Source organism: Pollachius pollachius (assembly GCF_949987615.1).
Source record: "Pollachius pollachius genome assembly, chromosome: 17".
Taxonomy (NCBI): domain Eukaryota; kingdom Metazoa; phylum Chordata; class Actinopteri; order Gadiformes; family Gadidae; genus Pollachius; species Pollachius pollachius.
Window position 1 is genome coordinate 9,980,044 of NC_136950.1, and position 26,004 is coordinate 10,006,047.

Below are 26,004 nucleotides of genomic sequence, written 5' to 3' on the forward strand. Positions count from 1 at the left end.
CATGGACTTTAACTCCCTCTATATTCGCACCCCATTAGAGAAATACAACGAAAGGATGGATTTTACGTCTCGCTGGAAGCGCCGCCATCACCCTAGCTTTACAGTCAACCAGAGTGACGAAACGAAAGTTTATTGTCAGTCTACAATTGGTCAGCAGACAGTTCTTTATGACCAGGTAAGATACGACTGCGTTTGATATCCAATGGAAGCCGTGCTTTTTGGGCAGGCATCCAGTTGCCATAGTACTGTGATATATTTGTATAACGTATAAAATGTGTCAACGGTTAGTTGTCAACCGCAGGCGGCCCGTGCTGCTGTCCCGTGTCCGCGCAGCCGTTTTAATGCCCATGTTGATGCTCACCTGCTTCACGCTCCGGTCCGCGAGTATGCGCAGGTGACGCACCTTTGCTCACGTGAATGCCGTCATTTTAACCGGTGCGCGCCAAACATAAGCCCACGTGAGCATACCTTGTAGTCAGCAAATTATACATCATAAAACACACAGCAACATACACTTTTGAAGGTGTAGTGTCATTCTGTGTAGGTGTTACTAATGATAACGTCCCCAAGATGAGTTCGGGTTCACAGCTTTTCCACATTCAGCAGGATTCTGATGAATGTGGATAGTAGAGAGGTGATAGACAGAAGAGAGATAGACAGAGGAGGCGAATCTCCTGTATCACCTCCTCTACTATGGTATCACCCCCTCTACTACTGTATCACCTCCTCTACTACTGTATCACCTCCTCTACTACTGTATCAACTCCTCTACGACTGTATCACCTCCTCTATGACTGTATCCCCTCCTCTACGACTGTATCACCTCCTCTACGACTGTATGACCTCCTCTACTACTGTATCACCTCCTCTATGACTGTATCCCCTCCTCTACTACTGTATCACCTCCTATACTACTGTATCACCTCCTCTACGACTGTATCACCTCCTCTACTACTGTATCACCTCCTCTATGACTGTATCCCCTCCTCTACGACTGTATCACCTCCTCTACTACTGTATCACCTCCTCTATGACTGTATCCCCTCCTCTACAACTGTATCACCTCCTCTACGACTGTATCACCTCCTCTACTACTGTATCACCTCCTCTACGACTGTATCCCCTCCTCTACGACTGTATCACCTCCTCTACTACTGTATCACCTCCTCTATGACTGTATCCCCTCCTCTACGACTGTATCACCTCCTCTATGACTGTATCCCCTCCTCTACGACTGTATCACCTCCTCTACGACTGTATCACCTCGAATACAGACTATAGCAGAGGTATGTGAGAGTCCGTCACACCATCCTCTACTTCTGTCTATCACCTCTACTGCTGTACATTAACTCCTCTCCTGCTATACCAACTCCTGTACAACTTTATTACCTCTTAAACTATTGTCTATCACATCCCCTAAGGATGACTATAACCCCCTCTTCTACTGTCTATCACCTCCTCTACTACAGACTGTCTCACCCCCTAAACTATTGTCTATTACCTCTTCCACCTACTGCCTATCACATCCTCTACTACTGTCTATCACCTCCTCTACTACAGACTGTCTCAACCCTTCTACTACAGACTGTCTCACCCCCTCTACTACAGTCTGCCTCACCTCCTCTACTACAGACCGTCTCACCCCCTCTACTACAGACTGTCTCACCCCCTCTACTACAGTCTGCCTCACCTCCTCTACTACAGACTGTCTCACCTCCTCTACTACAGTCTGCCTCACCCCCTCTACTACAGTCTGCCTCACCTCCTCTACTACAGACTGTCTCACCCCCTCTACTACAGTCTGCCTCACCTCCTCTACTACAGACTGTAACCCCTTCTTTCACTGCAGTCTTCTGCAGACAGTTTGGACATGTGACTATATGGCCCCTCCAACATTTCAGTACCCCGCCCCCTGTCCCTGAGTCTCTACTGGTTTCTCCTGATCTCTACTTGTTTCTTCTGGCCTTTACTGGTTTCTCATGGGCTCTCCCATCTATATTGGTCTCTGCTGGTTTCTACTAGTTTCTACCAGTCTCTGATGGCCTCTTCGGTCTCTACTGGTCTCTCCTGGTTTCAGGATCTTGTGTCTTAGGTCAGGGGTGATGTAAACTGTGTAGTTGTATCCTGTGAAGTGTTATGCAAGTTGTATGTAATCAGAGCCTTAATCATTAACACATATTACCATATATATATATAATTTCCAATCAATTTTACCAATATTTTATGCAGCCATATTTCCAATATAATGTCCGATATTACCTATGTTTTTTTTCTATATGTATTTCTATACGATATGTATGTTAATGCATACAATTACAATATTACCTGTACTACTTATATGATATTATGTTTATTACCATATATTACGTATATTACAATTATAACCTATGCTACCTATAATTACCGATAGGACATCGATTACCAATGGAACTTTATTACCATATATTACAATATAACCTAAATGACCTACTCTATATTACCTACACTACGGATCATTACCAATATTACCATATTACATTTATTACCAATATTAATACCATAAGCTAGGAAAACCCAATTTACCAGCTGATGATTTTATAAACTATTTTTCTACAACTTCTGTAAATCATTTAGCTGTTAATGACTATTTCAAAGGTTTTTTGTGAATAATACGTTAATGCTATCGCAAAGCATGTTTTTCCTCTGTTTTCTTAGTCTAAGCAATACTTTCCTTTGCCTAATTTTCTGTGCCGAAAAATAGTTTCAGACAAATTAAATGATATCGTATATATTATGCGTATTCATATTGTTATGAATACATATTAAATTCATACATATAAATAGAAAAACATTTAATGCATATTTTTAACAACGCATCTTCAAAATAATATTCTCCTCTTTATGAGATGGCGGTTCCCAAGAAATCTGCATGTTTTCTGTAATCAAAAGTTGATTTCAGTATTGTGATTGATACTGTTAGCATGCAAAATACTGAAAAAAATAATTTTTCGTTAACACAGTTTATAGACAGGTCATTTGATCACTGTATTGCAATTATTCTAACTCAATCTGGTAAAAAAATATATTGGATATAACAAGCTTGCCGCACACATATGTTCGTACCAACCAGTTGATAGCAGTATTGCATTGCTTAGTATTAGGCTAAGGAGTGTTAAAGTGTATAGTGGAAGTGACCAGGGCTGTGAAATGACCAGCGGAGGGCTCATAATGGCTGGGATAGTGTTAACACATACTCTGTTTGATCAGCGTCTCCATACCCTCGGTTAGCCATGGTTACACTCAGTTCACACCAGGCCCAGCGATATTCAAAAGCGATATACAGAAAACTACTGAAACTTTTTTCACAGCCCACCATTTTGGAGTGCTTTGTGTGTGTGTGTGTGTTTGTGTGTGTGTGTGTGTGTGTGTGTGTGTGTGTGTGTGTGTGTGTGTGTGTGTGTGTGTGTGTGTTTTTCGATTGGTTTGTGTTGGTAATATTCATGGTTGACCAGCCAAGACACTTAATTATATCCAGATCCTATATTTACCTGTAGCATTTATACATCCTTAACATGTTGGACTAAAGTCAAAGTAATGTTAGGATTCCTACTGCAGTCATAGTTTTCAGCATGTGTAAGCCTACTGGAGCGTTAGCCCTATTGTAAATATTCTTTAACGGGTTAGTAGTAGTACTGGAGTCATAGTCCCAACATGTGAGTACTATTAGAGTCAAAGTCCTTAACCTGTTAGACCTACCGGAGTCATAGTCCTTAACCTGTTAGACCTACCGGAGTCATAGTCCTTAACCTGTTAGACCTACTGGAGTCATAGTCCTTAACCTGTTAGACCTACTGGAGTTACAGTCCTTAACCTGTTAGACCTACAGGAGTCATAGTCCTTAACCTGTTAGACCTACTGGAGTCATAGGCCTTAACCTGTTAGACCTACTGGAGTCACAGTCCTTAACCTGTTAGACCTACTGGAGTCACAGTCCTTAACCTGTTAGACCTACTGGAGTCACAGTCCTTAACCTGTTAGACCTACTGGAGTCACAGTCCTTAACCTGTTAGACCTACTGGAGTCATAGTCCTTAACCTGTTAGACCTACTGGAGTCATAGTCCTTAGCCTGTTAGACCTACTGGAGTCATAGTCCTTAACCTGTTAGACCTACTGGAGTCACAGTCTTTAACCTGTTAGACCTACTGGAGTCATAGTCCTTAACCTGTTAGACCTACTGGAATCATAGTCCTTAACCTGTTAGACCTACTGGAGTCACAGTCCTTAACCTGTTAGACCTACTGGAGTCATAGTCCTTAACCTGTTAGACCTACTGGAGTCATAGTCCTTAACGATCTAGACCTACAGTATTCATAGTCCTTAACCTGTTAGACCTACAGGAGTCTCAGTCCTTAACCTGTTAGACCTACTGGAGTCATAGTCCTTAACCTGTTAGACCTACTAGAGTCATAGTCCTTAACCTCATAGACCTACTGGAGTCATAGTCCTTAACCTCATAGACCTACTGGAGTCATTGTCCATAACCTGTTAGACCTACAGGAGTCATAGTCCTTAACCTGTTAGACCTACTGGAGTCACAGTCCTTAACCTGTTAGACCTACAGGAGTCATAGTCCTTTACCTCATAGACCTACTGGAGTCATTGTCCTTAACGTGTCTTACTGGAGTCACAGTCCTTAACCTGTTAGACCTACTGGAGTCATTGTCCTTAACGTGTCTTACTGGAGTCACAGTCCTTAACCTCATAGACCTACTGGAGTCATTGTTGTTTACTGGCTGGTCATACTGGAGTTATAGTCCTCAACGTCTTAGTTATCGTAGTGCTGCTAACAAAGTCTATCCCAGCATACTCCCTTATCAGGATGCAAAATGAGGACTCGTTGAATCTGGGTCATACAAATGCCACTATCAGCATCTTTAAGGTGTTAGGGTAAGATTCCTACTCGGGTGGTAGTTGTTCCAGTTGAGTCATAATCCTTTGGGTGTTGATCTTACTAGTCTTACTGGAGTGGTAGTAGTCCTACTGGAGGCCTTATCCTTCAAATGTTTGGGTTAGTAAGCGTTATCTTTTCAACCTATAGATTCAAAAAAATACATAAAAAATGGTTAATCAAATATCTATAGTTTACATCTCCCACAACCTCATCTACATATCATCCCAAAGTGAGCTCAACCAACAGGTTTGAAACCCTGCCTTAACATCAAAGGAGACCTGGGCGGACATTTACTGAAGAATGCAAACAACATGTTCTTATCCTTTCAGATTCAAAGTGTTTATTGTCATATGCACGATAAGAAACATGTTCTCAGTCATACAATGAAATTCAGATATGTCCCACTCCCACACCTCAGTTCCTCAGCGACAAAATGTCCGAAACTTTAACTTTAGTCATTGGTTGGATTGTAACCCGCTGTACATTATATCTATATATATATATTATCGTACAGAAATCTATTATTTCCGATCAGTACATTTGATTATTTTTAGGTATGATGGGAAAAAAATCGATTCACAATAGAGGCAAGATTCTTATGTGTTATGACTTCGATCATTTGTTTCGTTTTATTTTGTCTTCAGTTTGTCTTTGTGTGTTTACCAGTTGAAACAACCTTTTCAAATATAAAAAGCGCCATCAATTTCTACACAACTTACTCTGCTCTAATGCCTAATCTTCTACTTTGCCTCTCTTGGAGCACAGCGGACTGGGGTAGATCTGAAAATGTGCATTTTGAATTGGGAATTGTTTTGAATCGAGAATCGCTGCCCTTATTATTTTATATAAATAGATTTTATATCGATAGATTCCATCATATAATTAAATCAACATTTGTTATAACTCGATTTTATCAGTAGATTATATCAGTATCTCACATATTAATATGTATCAAGACCTTTTATATAAATAGTCGTAATTCAATTTCTAAATATTCCATATTTTACAGCAGTGTATTTTATAACATGAGTATCCATGTTTAGAAGATGTTCCATATACATCACGAAATTATGTAATCTGTGTTAGTGTTCTGCAGCTGGAGATTCCTCATCGAGCAACGTTGCCCTAATTATTTGATAGAAATAGATTTTATATCGATAGACTTTATCAGATAACTATATCGACATTTGTTTATCAGTAGATTATATAATTTTATTACATATTCATATTTATATGTATCATGATAATTTATATAAATAATCATAATTCTATTTGTAAATATTCCATATTTTATAGCAGTAACTTATAACATGATCCTCCATGTTTACAAGATTTACATCTTTCTCTTTCTCTACAGCTGAAGTCTTCCTTATCCGAGTCAAAGAGCACCAAAACCTAGCCGAAGATCTGGTCCTGCCTAGCCCAGGACTTAGCCCAGGACCTGACCCAGGCCTTGGCCCAGGGTAAGACCAGTGTTGACCTGCTCCCTAATCTCCTGTGGATGTCTATAGTGGAGAGGAGGAAGGCTTTGTGTAATGCTAGGAATGCATTAAGGTGAAGCAGTGAGCGCTTCCTAGCGCCTTAGGGAAGGATGAGTGTGTATTTACGAACCTCCGCGTTTAATTGAAATGATGGCACCCATCACACTGATTTCTGCCATTCATTCTAAGTAACATTGAGTTATGATCTCTTTATAGCATAGACATGTGGGTTGTGGGTGCCCCAGCGCTCACTGGAAGATTAGCCAAAATGTGCTGATGCAAGGAGGGCGTCTGAATCTCCATGCTGCGTTCCTATTGGTGGACGGTCCCCCATGCAGCCTGGCTGCAGCATCACAGGGATGACTGCTCGTAAGAAGCTTCCATCTTGGCTCCAACGCTGCCATGGCGATCAAACACACCCTACTTCATATCGTGTAGCGTGTGGTCGTATAGCATTAGAGATGGGCATGATTCAGACCTTCATTATGCCATTGTCTATTGTGAGCTATGCTTGGTGGTTTGGTGTTGACGATGGTGGTGGTGCTGTGGTGGTGGTGATAGTGTTATTGGTGGGTAGTGCAGTGATAGTGGTGGTGCAGTGATAGTGGTGGTGGTGCAGTTATAGTGGTAGTGGTGCAGAAATAGTGGTGGTGGTGCAGTGATAGTGGTGGTGGTGCAGTTACAGTGGTAGTGATGCAGAGATAGTGGTGGTGGTGCAGTGATAATGGTGGTGGTGCAGTTATAGTGGTAGTGGTGCAGAGATAGTGGTGGTGGTGCAGTGATAGTGGTGGTGGTGCAGAGATAGTGGTGGTGGTGCAGTGATAGTGGTGGTGGTGCAGAGATAGTGGTGGTGGTGCAGTGATAGTGGTGCAGAGATAGTGGTGGTGGTGCAGTGATAGTGGTGGTGGTGCAGAGATAGTGGTGGTGGTGCAGTGATAATGGTGGTGGTGCAGTTATAGTGGTAGTGGTGCAGAGATAGTGGTGGTGGTGCAGTGATAGTGGTGGTGGTGCAGAGATAGTGGTGGTGGTGCAGTGATAGTGGTGGTGGTGCAGAGATAGTGGTGGTGGTGCAGTGATAGTGGTGCAGAGATAGTGGTGGTGGTGCAGTGATAGTGGTGGTGGTGCAGAGATAGTGGTGGTGGTGCAGTGATAGTGGTGCAGAGATAGTGGTGGTGGTGCAGTGATAGCGTGGTTGGTGCAGTGATAGTGGTGGTGGTGCAATGATAGCGGGGTTGGTGCAGTGATAGTGGTGGTGGTGCAGTGATAGCGGGGTTGGTGCAGTGATAGTGGTGGTGGTGGAGTGTTGCCAGGCAGAAGGGTGTTGTCTCTGACAGTGGTGTGGCGTGTATGAAACCAACAGTGTGTTTTAAGGGCTCTGCTGGCTCTGTGCCACGAGCCTGATCCATTAGCTCCATTCCCTCATGCTAACGCAAAGCCCATCTGCACAGCTGGGAGGACTGCTAGCCAGACCCAGCCATCCATCTCAAGGCCAACCGCCTCCATTTTAGGTTTCAGAACCGCAGACCCACTTACGGCGGCTTTCAGTTTGCTGTACACCGCGATAGCAAAAATGGACGCATTAAAGTGAGAAAATGCTCGATGGCGCGTAAAAATATTTTTTATTGTGCTGAATTTGTGTGTTTTCGCAATTGGTCGTGGGATGTGAAATATTTGCCGTTCTATTGTTTTTAGTGTTTAGGAAAATATATTTCTCGTTGCATTTGTTTTTACGAAATGTTTTGAATGCTTGGGAGGATAACAGTTATGAACAATAAAACAGAACGTGTATAAATCAATTAACTATATTCATAAATTTAGAAAACAGTTATTACATTTTGGCCTTTCCAAATCCAACATATAGTATTAAATATTAACGTCGCTAAATATTATGTGTGTTTGTTATATTTTTCATAATGTATATCGCTATTAGTGTTAGTGTAAGATTTTTCTTTTATAATTCTCTTTATACAAAAATATTCAGTTAAAAAGACTATCTAAAACATTTTTCTCAGAAGAGGTGAATAATTATGGTCCAAATTAAAACATTTGAATCAGCGAAAGCACAAGCGGATAAAGTAACAGTAATTTGTTGACATTTTTGACATTTGTAATAATATAATGTATATAATAATTGAATGATCGCAAATAAACAGGCCTAGATGTCCTAATACCTAGCATTGATATTATTTGTATTCAATTGGTTAACCGCTGCAGTCATTATTTTACCACACAACACTTTTCCTATATTATATCATAAATTGCGTACAATGTGTTCTTATGTAAATCAGGACCGTCCTGCCGTTCATGTCAAAAATGTGTTTTGAATTTTTTTTTTGATATTGATCCTTTTTGATATTTTTGAGCTTTGGTCTATCTATGCACACATGTTGAGTAAATAAAAGCAAATATCATAATATCTACGACATATAATATTGTTAAAAATGTATACGCAGACATTTTTTATCGTGGTTACTATTCGTTGAAACTATATGTTTTCGCAAACAAATTCTACCTCATATTTTGTAGATAATATCTATAATATGCCAGTGCTGTAAAATAATATATTATTCACTTTCTAACATTAGCATTGTATTCTTGAAAACGTTAATCGGGACCATTAGTAATACACTTAGAATACTTTCTTTTTATTTTGTTTAGTTTGAGTTCCAGCCCTTTCAAACTCCTCATAGTTGCATGGTATAGTTGGGAATCTGGAAAGTTTAGTGGAATATACTGTACCTGCTGTCTTTGTCAAGTACTGAAAAGGGCTTGGTAAAAAGTACTGTACTCCTGTCTTTGTTTGTGAGTGAAAGGAGATTGGTTAAAGTACTGTACATGCTGTCTCTAAGTGTGTCTATAAGTGGAGGTTAGCCCTCTAAAGTGGTGATCCGCTTTGAAAGGCAGCCTGTGTTCCTACGCCAGACGACACAACAGCCAGTGAGGAACATATTAAGCTGGGCTGTGCCCTGCCATGATAACTCATCTTGTACACTAGTCCTACCCTCCATGTCCCAATGTAAACTCATAAAGTACACTACACCTAAGCTCCCTGTCCCCATGAAAACTCATAAAGTACACTACACCTAACTTCCCTGTCCCCATGACAACTCATCTTGTACAAAACACCTAACCTTCCTGTCCCTTCCACTACAAGTTGACTCTGGACCTTTTTCCACCACTGTTAGCTTTGTACAAGGTTAGATGAGGTTGGGGTTAGGTTATATCTGTTATACTAACTGTGGTCTATGATTCTATAATCAAGTCAATGTGTGCTGAATGGTTTTGGTGTGTGGGTGCTTGGGTTTCCCAAGTCATGCTATTGCAATTGGTTTTAGCTAGCTTTAAAAATATGTCATCACAGCTATATTGATATAAGAAATTGGGTCAGTCCTTAAATCGGTTAAAATGATGCTGCTACACATGTTACTTTACAGGACTTAAACCTAGTACTTAATATAAGTTGCATCAGTGTATTGTATCAGTAGTAGCAGCAGTATTTTACGTTCCATACTGAAGTTACGTAAACTGAGTGGTTGAATGTTCCTGGTGTGTGTATTGTTGAACTCCAGTAGAGCAGTGATTGTTTTGACTCTAAAGACAATGTCTTGCTAGCCCATAAGCTCTCTGTATTTTGCCTTCAGTCACATAGCATGACTCTGCAGCATGTGAATGAATCACCAAACCCCCCCTGCCCAGCGAATCAAAACAAAGCACCTCGTAGGGAACATCCTTATTTGTGTGTGGTTTGAAAGACGGAAAAACGCATGTTGTAGGGTAGTGTAGTGCAGAGAATGAGTGTTTGAAAGGCGAGAGAACTCATGTTGTAGTCTAGTGTAGAGAATGATTGTTTGAAAGACGAGAGAATGCATTTTGTAATGTAGTGTAGTATAGAAGATGAATGCGGCATGTTTGGCTGATCGTCTCATGATGTGCACACGTTGCATGTCCTCTCCCAGTTTGCTGCGTTACACTGACAGCTCCAACAATCCTTCCTGCTTTCATTTGACTGCAAATCCTCCAGCCGCCTGCTCCTTAAATGGGACGGTGCTGGTCCATAGAAGCATCATGAAAGGTACGGGGGGTGGCGGGACATGGCTGACCACAGTTTGATTGTACTGCAAAGCTGCATGCCCGCTTCAATGGAACACAAACTTCGAGGGAAGCAGAAGAAACTTCAGTCCAAATTCAACTTCAGCTCTTTTGAGATAGCTCCAAACTTTCTTTGGCTTCCACATTCTCCCATATGCTTCACAGTATTAATCCCTTTTTTAAAAAAGGAGAGGAGAGAGAACTTGTGTAAGAGCAGTTGAATGTCCTCCAGAGGAGAGGAACTGGAGAACTCCAGCGTCACTCGGAGAACTAAACTTGCAACTTTCTCATTTAGCACCGAAAGTGTGTTTGGATTCTGCAGCCGGCCTGCTTCTCAGTGTTCCCAGGAATCCTTATTATCGTGCGTCTTTATTATCAATCAGATATTTTCCACAAAAATACGTGTTTATCGCAATTAGCGCACATCAACGCAATTGTTGAGTACGTTTTTAAATGTATATTTGTTAACCTTAAGTTCCTTCACTTAATTTTGAAAAACTCCTAATTTAAATCTGTAATATCCATCGATAATTGGGCATGGCTGTGTCATAAGCGGATTCCCCCTTTTCTGTCATTATATGATTGAAAAGTGGCAAATCGTTGTGACCTTTTATATTCCACTTACACTACGACACCATCAGTAGGGTTTTTCAGGAAACACAGTTCTAGTCCATCAACTCAGCCTCCTCCTAAATGGAAAAGAGATTGGTTGGAGTCGGAACATGACGGATTTTGGCGAAATATACCCTCATGACTTACACAACACTTTCTAGTGCACACACATCTTTCCAAAGAACACTTTATATTGAAATGTGCTCTTGTTTGGGTGGCATTTGAGGCTCGCAGGTGTGTTGGGACGCGTTAAACGATTCCACGGCATGACCTTTAGTGGATTAAGATGGGAGCAGCGGCGCCTCCGGTGCTCCATCGCTCGGAGAAATGCCGCCACCACCACTAATTAGACTTCCTCTGCCTCTCTGGCAGGTGAAAGGAATGGTTTCTGGTGGCTTGATGAGCAAATATCTGCTGCACCAAATAGTGGTAACCTAATAAGTCTCGCAGGACTTTGAAAGTGAATATTTCATACGGCACAGATTTTCACCAGCCCCGCTGCGTGTCTGAGTTACATACTTGACACTCGGCCAGACATTTAATACTGGGCAGCGAGAGCCCAAGGCTGCTGGCTCTCTCTGCTGTCACACCGTGGTGTGGAAAGGTCAGGTCTAATGAAGTTGGGCCTGTGACCCCCAGCATTCACTCACTTTGCATGGCTCTCCTTCCCCCGCCGCCCCCCCCAGCCCATAATCCCCTTTTGATCCTAATTGATAGGCATTAAGGCGACCCTGATCCAGGAGTTGCCCCTTGCACCCCCTCCTGCTCGCCTCTCTGGGTGTCAGTGACACAAAGTGTGAAAGCGTTAAACCAAATGTGAAATTGATATTTTTCATGTTTGTGTGTTCAGAGAGCCAGCCAGTGTTGTGGAGAGAGGGAGCAGGGTTCTGAGGGTTCAGACCCAGTGTTGTGGAGAGAGGAAGCGGGTTCTGAGGTTTCAGACCCAGTATTGTGGAGAGAGGAAGCAGGGTTCTGCGTGTTCAGAGCCAGGGAGTGTTGTGGAGAGAGGAACCGGGTTCTGAGTGTTCAGAGCCATGTTCTGGGTGTTCAAAGCCAGTGTTGGGGACAGAGGAACCGGGTTCTGAGTGTTCAGAGCAGGGTCCTGGGTTTTCAGAGCCAGTGTTTTGGAGAGAGGGAGCCGGGTTCTGAGTGTTCAGAGCCGGGTCCTGGGTGCTCAGAGCCAGTGTTTTGGAGAGAGGGAGCCGGGTTCTGAGTGTTCAGAGCCGGGTCCTGGGTGTTCAAAGCCAGTGTTTTGGAGAGAGGGAGCCGGGTTCTGAGTGTTCAGAGCCGGGTCCTGGGTGCTCAGAGCCAGTGTTTTGGAGAGAGGGAGCCGGGTTCTGAGTGTTCAGAGCCGGGTCCTGGGTGTTCAGAGCCAGTGTTTTGGAGAGAGGGAGCCGGTTTCTGAGTGTTCTGAGCCGGGTCCTGGGTGTTCAGAGCCAGTGTTTTGGAGAGAGGGAGCTGGGTTCTGAGTGTTCAGAGCCGGGTCCTGGGTGTTCAGAGCCAGTGTTTTGGAGAGAGGGAGCTGGGTTCTGGGTGTTGAGAGTCAGGCAGTGTAGTGGAGAGAGGGAGCGAGGAGCTGGGGTGCCGGGGGGCTCTTTAGGAAGCTTAACTTCTGACCTCTCCTATCCCACTGTGCGTTGACTGATACCAGCCCAGCCCGCTGTTTATCTTCAGCTCCTCTTAATCACTAAACTGCCCACTAATAAGAGTCTCTACAGCCTGCTACTTAATGCCTCCCCACCTTGTCTACATATCAAAGAACAGGTGCTGTTACAGCTGCCTGGATGCTACTCATTTCCCACCACTAATACTACTATAACTCACACTACCACCACTAGTAATACTACTTCTACTATTGCCACCACTACCAATCCAACTACTTGTGATACTAGTACCAGGATTACTTCCACTACTACTTGAAGTACTACTACTTCTAATTACTGAAACTGCAAAATTGTTATGCTAATCTACGTGATTCCTTCTCCTTTGTCTTGTATTTTCTTTTAAGAATTGCACTTTTAAGGATTGCTCATTTATTCTAGACGTAATTCCTCCCTTGGTAACCACTGTGTAATGTAATGACCCTGTTTTGAAGGGCGCTAAAGACCTTTACTAATTTGATTCTTTATGTATCACTACTATGTTGTTGTTTTTTTCTACACAGATGATCCTTGCCGTATTATAATATAATATTATATTATTTCCTTAAATTTGTCAAAATATTGAACTTACTGTACTTACTAAAGTACTTATATTACGACACATAATATAGTTTAAAAATTTGCAAAAAACCCAAGCATGTACAGAGGCACAGAAATCTAAATATAATAACCTTTTGATGGACGCTTTTATCCAAAGTGTCTTACACTTCCCAGGGTGCACAGTTTGATGTGACACTCTGAAGACAGTTTAAAGCATTCTGTTAGAGACATATTTCATATTACCAAGGGAAGCAACATATTTGTCTGGTGAAGCAATGTGATTGGTTCATTCTGGATTTGATCGACCATTGTGTGTTCTGATTGGTCAAACAGACTGGGCTGTAAGGAGGACGTTGGTTTGATAATTTGCAAAAGAAGAAAAATAAAATAATAATGTAACCACATTTTTGCATGTTTAGTTGAACAATTAATTCATTTGATAGTATGACTTACCAGCCAACGGCCAGGGTTCTACCTTGTCTATACCAGAACAGTTCTACTGTACACAGGCAGTATATTACTTATACTCTACACAGGCAGTATATTAATACTTCTCTACACAGGCAATATATATATATTTTATTGCCTGTGTAAAGTAGTAGTAATATACTGCCTGTGTAGAGTAGTAGTAATATACTGCCTGGGTAGAGTAGTAGTAATGTACTGCCTGTGTAGAGGAGTAATATACTGCCTATGTAGTGTAGTAGTAATATAGTGCCTGTGTAGGCTAGTAGTTAAAGTAATATAGTGCCTGTGTAGGCTAGTTATACTGTTTATACAGTATATACTGTGTATACAGTATAACCACTACCCTACACAGGCAATATATTACTACTACTATACACAAGCAGTATATTACTACGCTACACATGCAGTATATTTACATTTACATTTACATTTAGGGCATTTAGCAGACGCTTTTATCCAAAGCGACTTACAATAAGTGCATTTGTTACGATAAGTACATTTGTCATAAGAAGTGAAACAATATATCGCTATCGGTACAGTAAAGACGTTCATAGAACCAAGTGCAAGTATTACAATCGCTAGGCTAACCCATTCCCCGTGTAAAGCAGTGATAGCAGCTACTGTAGATGCTACACAATTAAATACCTTGTACAAGTGCCAGGACGTACAACATTCAATGGTGGCTGTGCATTGGTTTCTATGCAGAGTCGAGATGAACTCTGAACAGGTGAGTTTTGAGTCTTTTGCGGAAGCTGGTGAGCGACTCTGCGGTCCTGACATCGGTAGGGAGCTCGTACCACCACTGAGGTCCCAAAACAGAGAAAAGTTGTGACTTTGCTGATCGACCTTTGCTTGCTCTTAGCGATGGCGGTACCAGACGTCCGGCTGAGGTAGTTGAGCGGAGGGATCGAGCTGGGGTATGTGACTTTACTAATGCTTGGAGGTAGGCAGGGGCAGTTCCATCGACTGCCTTATATGCCAGTACCATCATCTTGAATCTGATGCGAGCTATTACAGGGAGCCAGTGGAGGTCTCGGAAGAGGGGAGTATATTACTGCTAGTCTACACAGGCAGTAAATTACTACTTTACAAAGGCAGTATAGTACTACTCTACACAGGCAGGATATTACTACTATACAAAGGCAGTATATTACTGCTACTCTACACAGGCTGTATATTACTACTATACACAGGCAATATATTACTACTACTTTACACAGGCGGTATATTACTAACCTACAAAGACAGTATAGTACTACACATGTATTATATTAGGACTCATAGCAGAAGGGTTTAATACAAGACATTGTTCCACAGGGTTGGCTGCTCAGACTGCACTTCTCTCACAATATCATGTTCTCCTCTTCTCTGTCTCTCCTCTTGACAACCACAAGGTCATCAGAAACGCTGGGCTGTCCCTGTTGGTAGCCAAATTATATCTTATAGTATGCAAATAACCAAATCGAGTTAACCATGAAAATGTGCCACAGTGTGTAGAATCGACTTGCTTCCATGGTTTAACAACTAACCTGAGTGGGCTGTAGATGATAGTTGCCTTTAGTTACCATAATATTCAGTATTTCTACTGAGTCCAGGGTTCTCCCCAGGATTTGTTGACTTGGTGGTGCTCTCACTTACTCAAATTCCCTAAAATTCCCTGGAGAAATTTATCCAGGTAACCAATTGTGATATTGTTGATGAACGTTTTGGTTCAGATATTCTTTAATAGAGTAAATAGCTGCAGCAGAAAGTGAAAGTGGAATGCAGTAAGTGAGTGTGAACGAGTGGTTCCCGGGTGTGTTGGTGTAGCGCCCTAGTGTTAGCATTGTGGGCAGCCGTGTGCTGGGTTTGAGCCTGGGTTAGCAGGGAAATAGCAGGTGTCTGGTTGTTTCCTGTCTTGTTGTTTCCTGTTGGTTTCACACACCGACTGGCGACGAGCTCAGTGGAGCGCTGTTCCCTGTCTCTATAGGATTGGATGCTATTTCCAGTCTGTTGTTGTTAGCAGTAATGAGTGTAGCGTAGCCTTGCTAAGGCTAATTATTCAGCTAGAAGATGGCACAGAGGGTCCTGGCTGCTATGCTACACACCTGACTGGAGACAACACACGCACACACACACACACATACACACACACACACACACACACACACACACACACACACACACACACACACACACACACACACACACACACACACACATACACACACACACACACACACACACACACACACACACACACACACACAAACATAGATGCACCCACACACACACATACATCTGTCTGTCTGTTCTTATGTATTTTAATGACAGTTGACAGCTAAACCATGAATGTGCAACATCTTCAAAGCAAGATATCCGCCTTTCAAAGACATGAGAGAATGTTTAAGATGACGAACTGCCTCAGGGACATATTCCCTCTCTAAATATACCACTCTCTTCTTTCTGTTTGCATCTAATCAAAATGTACAAATAAGAATCCAAACTACGATGACATCTGATGATAAGAATACACAGAAGACACAGAAAGCTGGTGTCACCCAGTGTTCTAACTGACGCTGTGGAATGAGAAATGAAGACTATATATTGTGGTCACCTAGCAGCCTGAAGTCCAAACTCAGGCCCTGTGTCACTTTGGGAACAGTTTTCAAATCAGGATTCAATCCCGATTCGATCTCTGGTTCAAACAGACTTCAAAACGACTTCTAGAGCATAGAATTAGAGGAACTAGACCTCTTTTCTTCTTGCTTGGACTTACTTTTCACCATTTTGCCAAGAGTCCAGATTTGACATTAACTCTGGATACATGGGACATAGACAGCAATACACTGGTTTTATGAAATCCTTTCCCCCTAGCCTTTTATACAACCCTAACGGTTTTAACAGTCTTAACGAGGTCTCACCTGTCCAGGTGATTGGGTAAAGAATACACCTGGTGACGGTATAGGCATCGTGTTGAAGGGTCCTAAGTCACAAGACTGGGTGACACCCAACAAAGAGGTTTTGTTGCGTTTTCGCCTTGGGTCCTCATGACAACAGAGTTTTTGGGGCCAGAAAACTGAGACTTTTACAAACGTCTTCCAGAGTGGAGTCTATAAAAACGCAGCCCTGTCTGCGCTGTGTGTACAGTCGAAGCCGTAGCTTTACCTTTTTGAAAACTTTGACTATACGCTGGGGTACAAAGCCATTGTACGCAGGCTCGTGGATTTCTTCTTTGTTTTTTTGCATATTTGAGCAGAAAAGGTACTCCACCGCCCATTGGCTTCGCATACTTAATCCACCATTTTCACTCATTGTTATGTTTCGTGTGGACGTTGATAGTTCTGAAAATGTTCTTGTGTGGATGCAAAACTGTTTTGAAAATGTAACGGAAAAAACGTAATATGTAAGGGATAATGGAAAAACTGTATTGCAATGTATCGCAAAATATCTCCCGATAGCATTACACACAAAACTGGTTTATTTAACTAGAATGTCAGGCTCTGTGTAAATTCTCGCTTTTCCAGATTGAATTGATTTAAAAAAATTCATTGTTTTTATTGCTTAAAAAAGTGTAATATTCTACAGTCAGAGAAGTGAGTCCATAGCAACAGTCTGTTCTTCATAGAAGTGGTCTGCTACACATCAATAACAGACCTCTGAATACCGTAATTCACCAATCAGAATTGAGTATTCAACAAAGCCATGTAATAGAAATACATAATAGTAATTCTGTCTGGTTGTGTGTTACTTACGTTTGTTTATATCGTGTTCTGTTGTGTGTATTTGCCTATTGTCTGAATGCAAAAACTCTTACACAAATCAGGGTCCTAATGGAAAAATATAATTCAGAATTTATTTAAATAAAGGTTTAGAATGATGCAGTTTACTCTGAAGGGAGAGAGGATGAGGGAGAGGACGAGAGAGAGAAAGGACGAGAGAGGAAGAGAAGATAAGAGACAAAAGACAGAAAAGAGGATTGGAAAGGGTTGTAAAGAGGCACTCACAGGTGTCAGCACGTGAATGAGCGTTGATGGTTGTAGCGTACGTACAGTCACGAAGGCGTGGGATTATTAATCCAGATTAAAACTAATCCCTGTTAGTCGTCCTGATGCCTGGAACAGAATTTGCTTATCTTTGATTACAACTTCTGTACTCATTGAAATGAAGCTGAATGGAATTTCAAATACAAATAATAATGGCTGTGTTCTGTTCTGTTTATTATCTTGTATTATGGGTTGTGTGGCATAGTTAAGACCAAAGATGGTGTTAAATCCTAAAAATATGTATTTCCTTGTTACTTTTTTAGCATCTAAACATACAGACTCACAAAGACCTTTGGTGTAAAGTACATTATCGTATTAATGGATTTTTGAATTTATTCATTTAAAACATTTCAAAAGTCCTTAAATTGTGCGAATTTTGCCTTTTCTTCATCCTTTTTATTATCTTCTGACTGGTATCTGACACTTACTACTAACTAGAAACCTAGAGTCTAGTTTAAGGGTTAGTCTAGGATAGTCTATGGTGACCTAGGTTGAACTAGATGAGTCTAGGTTAGTTTAGCATCTTGTTTTATCTAAATAAGTCAAGGGTGGAGTAGGTTTACTCTAGGTTAGACAAAATTTGGGGGTAGTCTAGGGTGATCCAGATTAGTCTGGGTTAGGTTGGTCCAGGTTGATTAAATTAGTCTAGGTTAATCTATGTCGTTCTAGATTTGTTTTTTCTGGGTTGTTATAGTTTAGTCTGAGCAGGTGAAGCCCTGCCCTGCCTTCACCTGTGCAGGTAGAGATGGAACTCAACAGAGAGTCCTGGTAACTGAGATTACATCGGGGTCTTGGATGGCTTTGGCTGTGTCATGACGGGATGTTTAGGGATATTGTCAGGGGCGTGGTCGGCTGAACATTGTTTGTGCGTGTTCCTCTGCTTCTGCTGTGAGTACGTCATGCTAAAGCCCTGCGTGTTGTGCAGCCGTGTATGTCAGAGCCCATATACACGGCTCTATTTGTGCATGCAGATTGCCTTGCAGTGTGTGTGTAACTGTGAGGCATTACTGTATGTTTGGTGCCGTCTCCCCCAGCAGCGTGGCTTCCATTCAGGCTGTGAAGCCGTGCGCCCATTCTCCTCCTGGGAGCCATTCTCTTGTTGGGGCCCAGATGGTGGAGCGCGACGGAAGAGCCCCTATTGTCCCCGGAGCCCCCTGTGAAAGAGCCTGTCCTCCCCAGTGGGCTCCCCACCACCGGAAGGGCCCGTGAAAGGAGACAATCGGGCCAGGGTCCGTCCAGATTACAGAACACAGAGTTCATCTCCTCCCCCGCCCCCTGCAAGCGGACGCCTGACGCGGAGGAGCCTCGGCTTTGATCACTGGAGGGTGGAGGTGGTGATCCGACCTCTGGGGCCAAAGGCCAGCCCCCCCCCCCCTCTCCCCTGTTTACCCTGGCCTTGGCCGGGTCCAATGCCCCTTCCGGAAAGAGCCGAGGGGGCGGAGGGCCGGGTTAGGATGAGGCGTGGCGGGGGTTACCGTGACCTGTCTAGACACTGTTGCCCGTTGCCCCGCTGTTGCCAAGGGGACCTGGTGAACTTTGACATTAACTGTAGTTGGTTAAAAGTCACTTTAGTCGTAGAAAAAAGAGGACGATTTGTCTTCCTGTCTTTTGGCAGGGCTGGGGACTAGAGAGTATGGAGGTTCAGACGCCTCCGTCTAAATAAACAGATCATCACTGTGTTAGCTGGCTCTTTTGTTTTATAGCCAGTGGACACTTGCAAAATCGATATATGCTGCTTGACATTAGTTAAAAGGACAAACATTAATGTTTTTTTCCTTTGTTTTTCTTGGTTTATAGTCTTAATAGGGCTTTTAACAAGGGGGCTTTTTTGAGGGAGAGGATTTTTTCTCTCTCAAATGATTGAATTTGGTTTATTTTATTTGATGCTTTGGGATGCCGCTCTCTGTAAGTACTTGAATATAGATATGTCTAAATTTAAAGAATTTTTAAAATGTAAAATATGATACATATTATAAAAAATATTTACACAATGTATTTTAGACAATATAAAAAGCGCAAAATAATCATGCAATAATTCCCAATATATTTACAATCAATGTATTAATGTTTGCTACTGTACTGCATGTTACTTTAAGAATATTTACTTAACTTTGATAAGCCATTTTGATATACAGGACATTTGTAATTTAAACCTCACTGGACCTAAATAATCCTAAGTATTTTTATAATAATTGAAGCTTTAAAGAACAGTATGACTGGTTCCGCAAATAAAAACTTTATTGGGATATAATGCTATATCTTATAAAAATATATAGTTATATTTAAAAGAAAAATATTACTAAAAAGAATTTCCCATGTACTTGACCGAAACAGCGGTTTTCAAAATTTTGAAAATTGGAGTGCGATATTAAAGTCTACTGGATAGAGTAGTAAGTATTTTGGTAGTATGTTCTTATACATAGCTTTAATTTATCCAAGATGGAAACGTGTTGGTTTTATTGTTCTAAAGTATCTGATACCTCACGGTCGTTATAGCGGCCGGGGTATTTTCCCGTGCTGAGCGTAACGCTGCTGTGTGCTGGTTATTCTGGTTATTCTGGTGAGACGGCATGGCCCAGTACGGTGAACACGGTTCAGCCTGGATGGTAAGATGGTGGTAAAGGAGGCGAAGGAGGATGCTCAGGTTGCTACAGCTACGGTTGGCATGATCTAACCATCATGGCCGCCACCGCTCAGCCCCACCCTCTCTCTCTCTCTCTCTCTCTCTCTCTCTCTCTCTCTCTCTCTCTCTCTCTCTCTCTCTTTCTCTCTGGGTACCCGGTAACAGTCAAAATGGCAGCCAGCGGTGGGCGCAGGCGCTTGAAGTCAGCAAGCACCTCAACGCCAATCCAAGCCCATCTGCGTCAGAGTCCTCAACTCCCTAAACATCTCTAAGTGTCTCCAGCAGTACTAGTAGGACGTAGTCCATGGCTCCGTCTGCATTATGTTAGGAGCACGTTCGCTGCAGCACTGTATGACATTGTCAATGCCTGAGTTTGTAGATATCTGACAGAATGGTAAAGCTTTTGGGAACAGGAAAACGCATGGGCTTTCCTGGGGGGTATTTGAGGTTGCGCTACATGGGAAACTCTCTTTAACCTCCTATTAAAGTGACCTTTGGTATCTTTATTATTTTCATTCTACATTAATCTTCATTTTGGTGTAGAATAAGTCGCGCGATGGTCCAACATGTATCTCACTGTCGAAACAACAGGATTTGTTTTGAACTCATTTGTCCCAAAGATCTCCACATAATCAGTGAATAAATTGTCCCCAATATCTAAAAAAATGGAATGGAAGTATTTGTGGTACTATTTCATATTACGGACTGCAGCATAATGTTTTGTATTGTATTGTATTGCATTGTTTGCTAATATGTTTCGTAGTAGGGTGTTGTAGTATGTACTGTATTGTATTGTGCTGTATTTTTGTATATTTATTGAAGTATTGTGTATTTTCTCTTTACTCTTTTATGTCTTAACTTACCCAGCCCAGAATGTCTTCGATAGACACAATGCAGTAAATACACCAATGAATAATTATACAGAGAGGTAACTTAATACACTCCAGCTCTTTACATGGTCTTATGTTACACACAACTATATGGATCCATTTGTAATTACAACATAGAAAACCAGATTCAAATCCATGCTATTTAGACCAGGTAGGACCATCTTCGCTAGATACACCAACACATTTAGGCTGCCTTCTCCTGTTGGTAAATGTGATAATTTGATTATTCTATGTGAAAGAATGATCACGTTTTTCAAAATATTGCGTGTTTATTGGGGTGTGTGCTTGTGTGTGTGTGCGCGCATGCACCCACTTCAAATCAAATTACTCATGTTTATTCACATACTCCTAAACAATTGCACTTCTAAATAAATACTATAGAGATGGCTTCTCCCTGCGTGTCCCTATTCAGAAAACCCCACCATAGCGTTGTGTTGTTGTCGTGGTGTCATTCAGGCATAGAGGTGATCTTTGGAAAGCTGTTACAGGTCTTGATTGCACTGGGGCTGTGGTGGGACTAGTACTAATTGTGCAGCGTGGTTCTGAATGACTAAACAAGCTCAGTGTTTGCAGAGGAACACTCCTTCAAGATGAATCCATTGTCACACTGCTTCTCTACCTTCCACCTGTCCCCGTCTCTGTAGGGAGCTGGTGGTGGTTGAGGAAGAGGAGGAAGAAGATGTCCTGCTAGGTGTTGATGCAGTATGGCGCTCCATGAGGAGGAAGAGGAGGTGTTGTTGCTAGGACTGATGTAACATGGAGCGCCACGAAGAGGAAGAGGAGGAAGATGTCAGCATGAAACTGGAAGAGGAGGAAGATGTCACCTTGAAGCTGGATGATAAGGAAGATGTTAGCGTTGAGATAGAGAAGGAGGAAGAGGAGGATGAGTAGGAGGATGAGGAAGATGTCAGCATGGAGCTAGATGATGGGGAACCCTTGTGAGTGACAGGGAGGTCCCAGGAGACAGGAGGAGACTGAGGTGAGTAGGATCTGCCCTTGACCCTGTCTGGGTTCCTGTTGCCTGGCAACAGAAGCAGAGAAGGCCAGGTTTGTCATCACTGTACCGTCGACAACTCAATTTAAAGCAGCCTGCCATTTTATTTTCAACTGTGGAAACTTACAAGGTCTTATCTTGTGTATGTTATGACTAAATTGTATTACTATAAATCAGTGCTGAGATTCGACTCACAGTGAAAGGCACTTAAATTATTTTACTACTATTATACTACACGTTTCATCTTACGGCTATACATGTATTTTTGTCCCTAAAACTGAAAGTGTGCACGATTACTATTCAATCGCAACTATTGAAACCCTCTGGTATTTAGCCACTGATAAGGTCTCATGAAGCGGGCGGTGGTTTCTCTGATGCATCCAACCACACCAGGCCCTCGTCCTCCTCTCTGTGTTGGAAGAGAAACTTGCGTATGACCAGAAACAGTTCAACAGTACTGGACCAACAGACTGGGGCGGTGTTATGCCTAGCAGAGTTTAGAAACACTGTGCCGCAGTGTTTTTCCCCTCAGATCCATGCCTCTGGTTCTGAATGATGAGCCTTAGAGTGCTGGGTGCTATGGAGAGGTGTGTGTGGTGTGTGTACACACAACACACACAAATAAATACTGATAAAATATTTAATCACTGCAATCACTCAATATATTGCTGCAGTGAACATGATATAACCTGTATGAAATATGTGCTAAAACGTGATACAGCACAGGCCCTAATATGATCGAGAACCTTATATTTGTTATAATTTGATCGACTTGAGTAAGTAGATGGTGCTAGTCTCCACCCTTAAACGATACACATTGTTATACATAATTAAACATTAATGCTGTGGTTTATTGTTCTTGTTTTCCTCAAGGTATCTTTTGTCTCCAGCTTCTTTGCCTATTTGTTTGTGATCGTTAATGTTTTCCAACACAATAAAAAGCTGTTAAGCAACATTGTTAGTGAGAGTGGTTTTATATATTCTTGCCAGAACAAGCCAAACGTTAAGGTGTTGAAACTAAACGTTTGTGACCATCTGGTGAATTTAAATGTCCCTCTGTTGTCTTTAGATATAACTAATAAATAAAACTGGACAATAACTCCAGAAAAACTAAACAGCAAATACCAGTAAAGAAGGAAATGATTGCGTGCTAGAACCTAAATCTAGTACACGGTAAAACTAAACACTGCGGTACATGTTAAACAACACTGCAATACTTGATCAATTTCGTCTTTAGAGATATATTTTCTGTTTGTTCTTTTTTTTGTTTTATCTTGATTTTATTTTCATCTCTTTCGATTCTACTGCTGTCCTGTACTTTCTGCTGTGACACCTTATCTAATGTCTCAGAAACAAGTGACTACAGGGTAAAGTAAAACATAGGGTATACCCTAGTATGTGCTGTTTTAGGGTATTTGGTACACTACATACTAATAGGATAAACTGGCGTGCTGGCTAAACTAAAGACTGGGGCACAGGGTACACTAAATACTAAGTCCACTCGGGTTATCTAAATAATCGGGCATGAGGTAAACAATAATTTGATATGCTAGGATAATGGGTACCCTAAATACTCGGGTAGTGTGAGAAATAAAGGGGTCGTACCGGGGTACAAGTTACACTTAATACCAGGCTGCAGGGTACAACCAGGGGACATAAAAGTGTTAAATCTTTGTTCTGAGGTTCCTGGGAGTGAACCAAAGCGTGTTGACAGCAGTGGGATGGCAGGGGGGGGGGGGCAGGGGGGGGTCAGTGAGTGAAGTCTGGGTGTGACTCCAGAAACCCTCTTCTATTTGTCTTTTGTGAACTAAGGAAGCTCCGTCCATGACAGATCAAGGGTTGCCAAGGTGCTCTGAGCAGAGGGCTCGGCTGGGAGACCAAACATTCATTTCCTCCTGAGCTGGGTGTCCTGCTAGGGATTGACACAGGGTCACTGACACCACACATCATGTTTGTCCACTTCCGCGTCGCTAATGAAAACTGTTGCCTCTCTGCTAAATCCGCCGTGGACGTTGTGTTGTGTGTTGTTGATTCCTGCATGCCGATTGGCCACACCAAATCAACAAGTTTTGTCCGATGGCGTTTTATTGGCCGGCCCTGGGGTTGGGTGGGGTGGGGGGAAGAGGGGGGTGGGGGTGGGTGTGGGAGTAAACACAGGGTCATGGCACCTCTTCCTCTTGGCCAACAGTTGAGCATTAACTTGTATTCTAACAAGATTAAAATATATTCGTCCTAGGGATTAGCATAGCGAGGTGCCCTCTACGCCGCTGCTCTTCCTGCGCAGGGTGCGAGCGGCGGGCTTTGATCTGCGGTGCAAGGCAGAGCCCCGGCTCCTAGCTCACCGTTCGAGTGCCTGGTGTGAAATCTGTCCGATGTCGTCCCCATTCTTCACCTGTTAACGTCTCTCGGGTCTTTAATTAGCTTTCCGCACACAAAGAGAAGGGCACCTCTGAGCCGATCGCAGACCCGCACCCAGGAATTGTTTACTGGGGTCAGTTTTCAACCCCGATAGGGCAGCGTTTCTATACTGGGTCACTGTCCAGTATCCAGTGTGGTGGTGGGTCGAACCCAAACCAAACACTGATTGGTGGATCAGCGATAACGGCCTGCTTAAAGGGTTTTGTTGTGGTTGGGTCCCACAGACACACATTATCTGTAGTAGGGGACCGGGGAGGGAGGGAGGAAGACAGGGATACTCTCTGCTCTCTGCCATCTGCCATGAGGTACTCTCTCTGCCTGAACAGAGATGCCCAATCAGGGCTGGACCTATAGCAGGAAGTGGTTCCAACTGATTGATACTGGGGTGTATACGCAGTATTTTAATGATATGGTTCTTTGCTCTGCTAACACAGATCTCCCAGACAGGGAAAACAAAGAGTGGTGTTTCAATTTAGCCATTGTTGTCCCATCACAGTTGGGCACAGCCGAACTTCACAGAGACATTTTAATGATACTATGAACCAATCACACTTCTGTGTGTGTGGGTGTATTTGTGTGTGTGTTTTTGTGTTTACGTGTGTGTGTGTGTGTTTGTGTGTGCGTGCATGAGCAAGTGCACGTGGGAATCCCTGCTAAGATTAAATGTATGCAAGTATGGTGCTTGTGTGTGTGCGTGCGCGCGTATGTGTGTGTGTGTGTGTGTGTTTGCGTGTGTGTGTGTGTGTGTGTGACAGAGCGCTGTGGAGAATGGGTTACTGAGGGGCGGCGTAGGAACAGGGGGGCAGGCACCTGCAGCCATGATGGGCTTTGACCTTCATTACTCTCTCTCTCTCGCTCTTGCTCTCTCTAGCTCCCTCAATCTCTGTCTCTCTGTTTCTCTCTCTGACTTTCTCTCACTTTTTCTCTTTGTTTCTTTTTGTCTCTCCGTCTCTTCGGCTCTGTCTTTCTCTCTGTCCCTCTGGCTCAATTTCATAGTCTCTCTGGTTCTGATGTATGTAGAATGAGATCAGGCAGAGGCTCTAATGTCTGCATAGAGATGCAGGTCAGATGTTGTTGTCCCTGATTTCACACTTTTAAAAAAATACTTATATAAATGGTAATATATTGTATAAATACTATATTCAGAATATAATTACCTATCATTTATTTATACTAGACTGCCCCCCCCTAGGATTGTGAGTCCATAAAGAATAGCTTCTGTACAATTGTGTGTGTGTTGTAAATAATGATGTGTATGTTGTATTTATCTAA

The 26,004-nt window shown here is 42.4% G+C and overlaps 1 long non-coding RNA gene across 1 annotated transcript; it reads left to right on the plus strand.

Annotated features, from left to right (window-relative positions):
- Positions 1–59: 59 nt before the first annotated feature.
- Positions 60–22,661, plus strand: LOC307088565. The gene is made up of 3 exons (XR_013812573.1): positions 60–175; positions 6,289–6,394; positions 21,965–22,661. It is a non-coding gene; the product is annotated as an uncharacterized lncRNA (long non-coding RNA).
- The last annotated feature ends 3,343 nt before the right edge of the window (positions 22,662–26,004 follow it).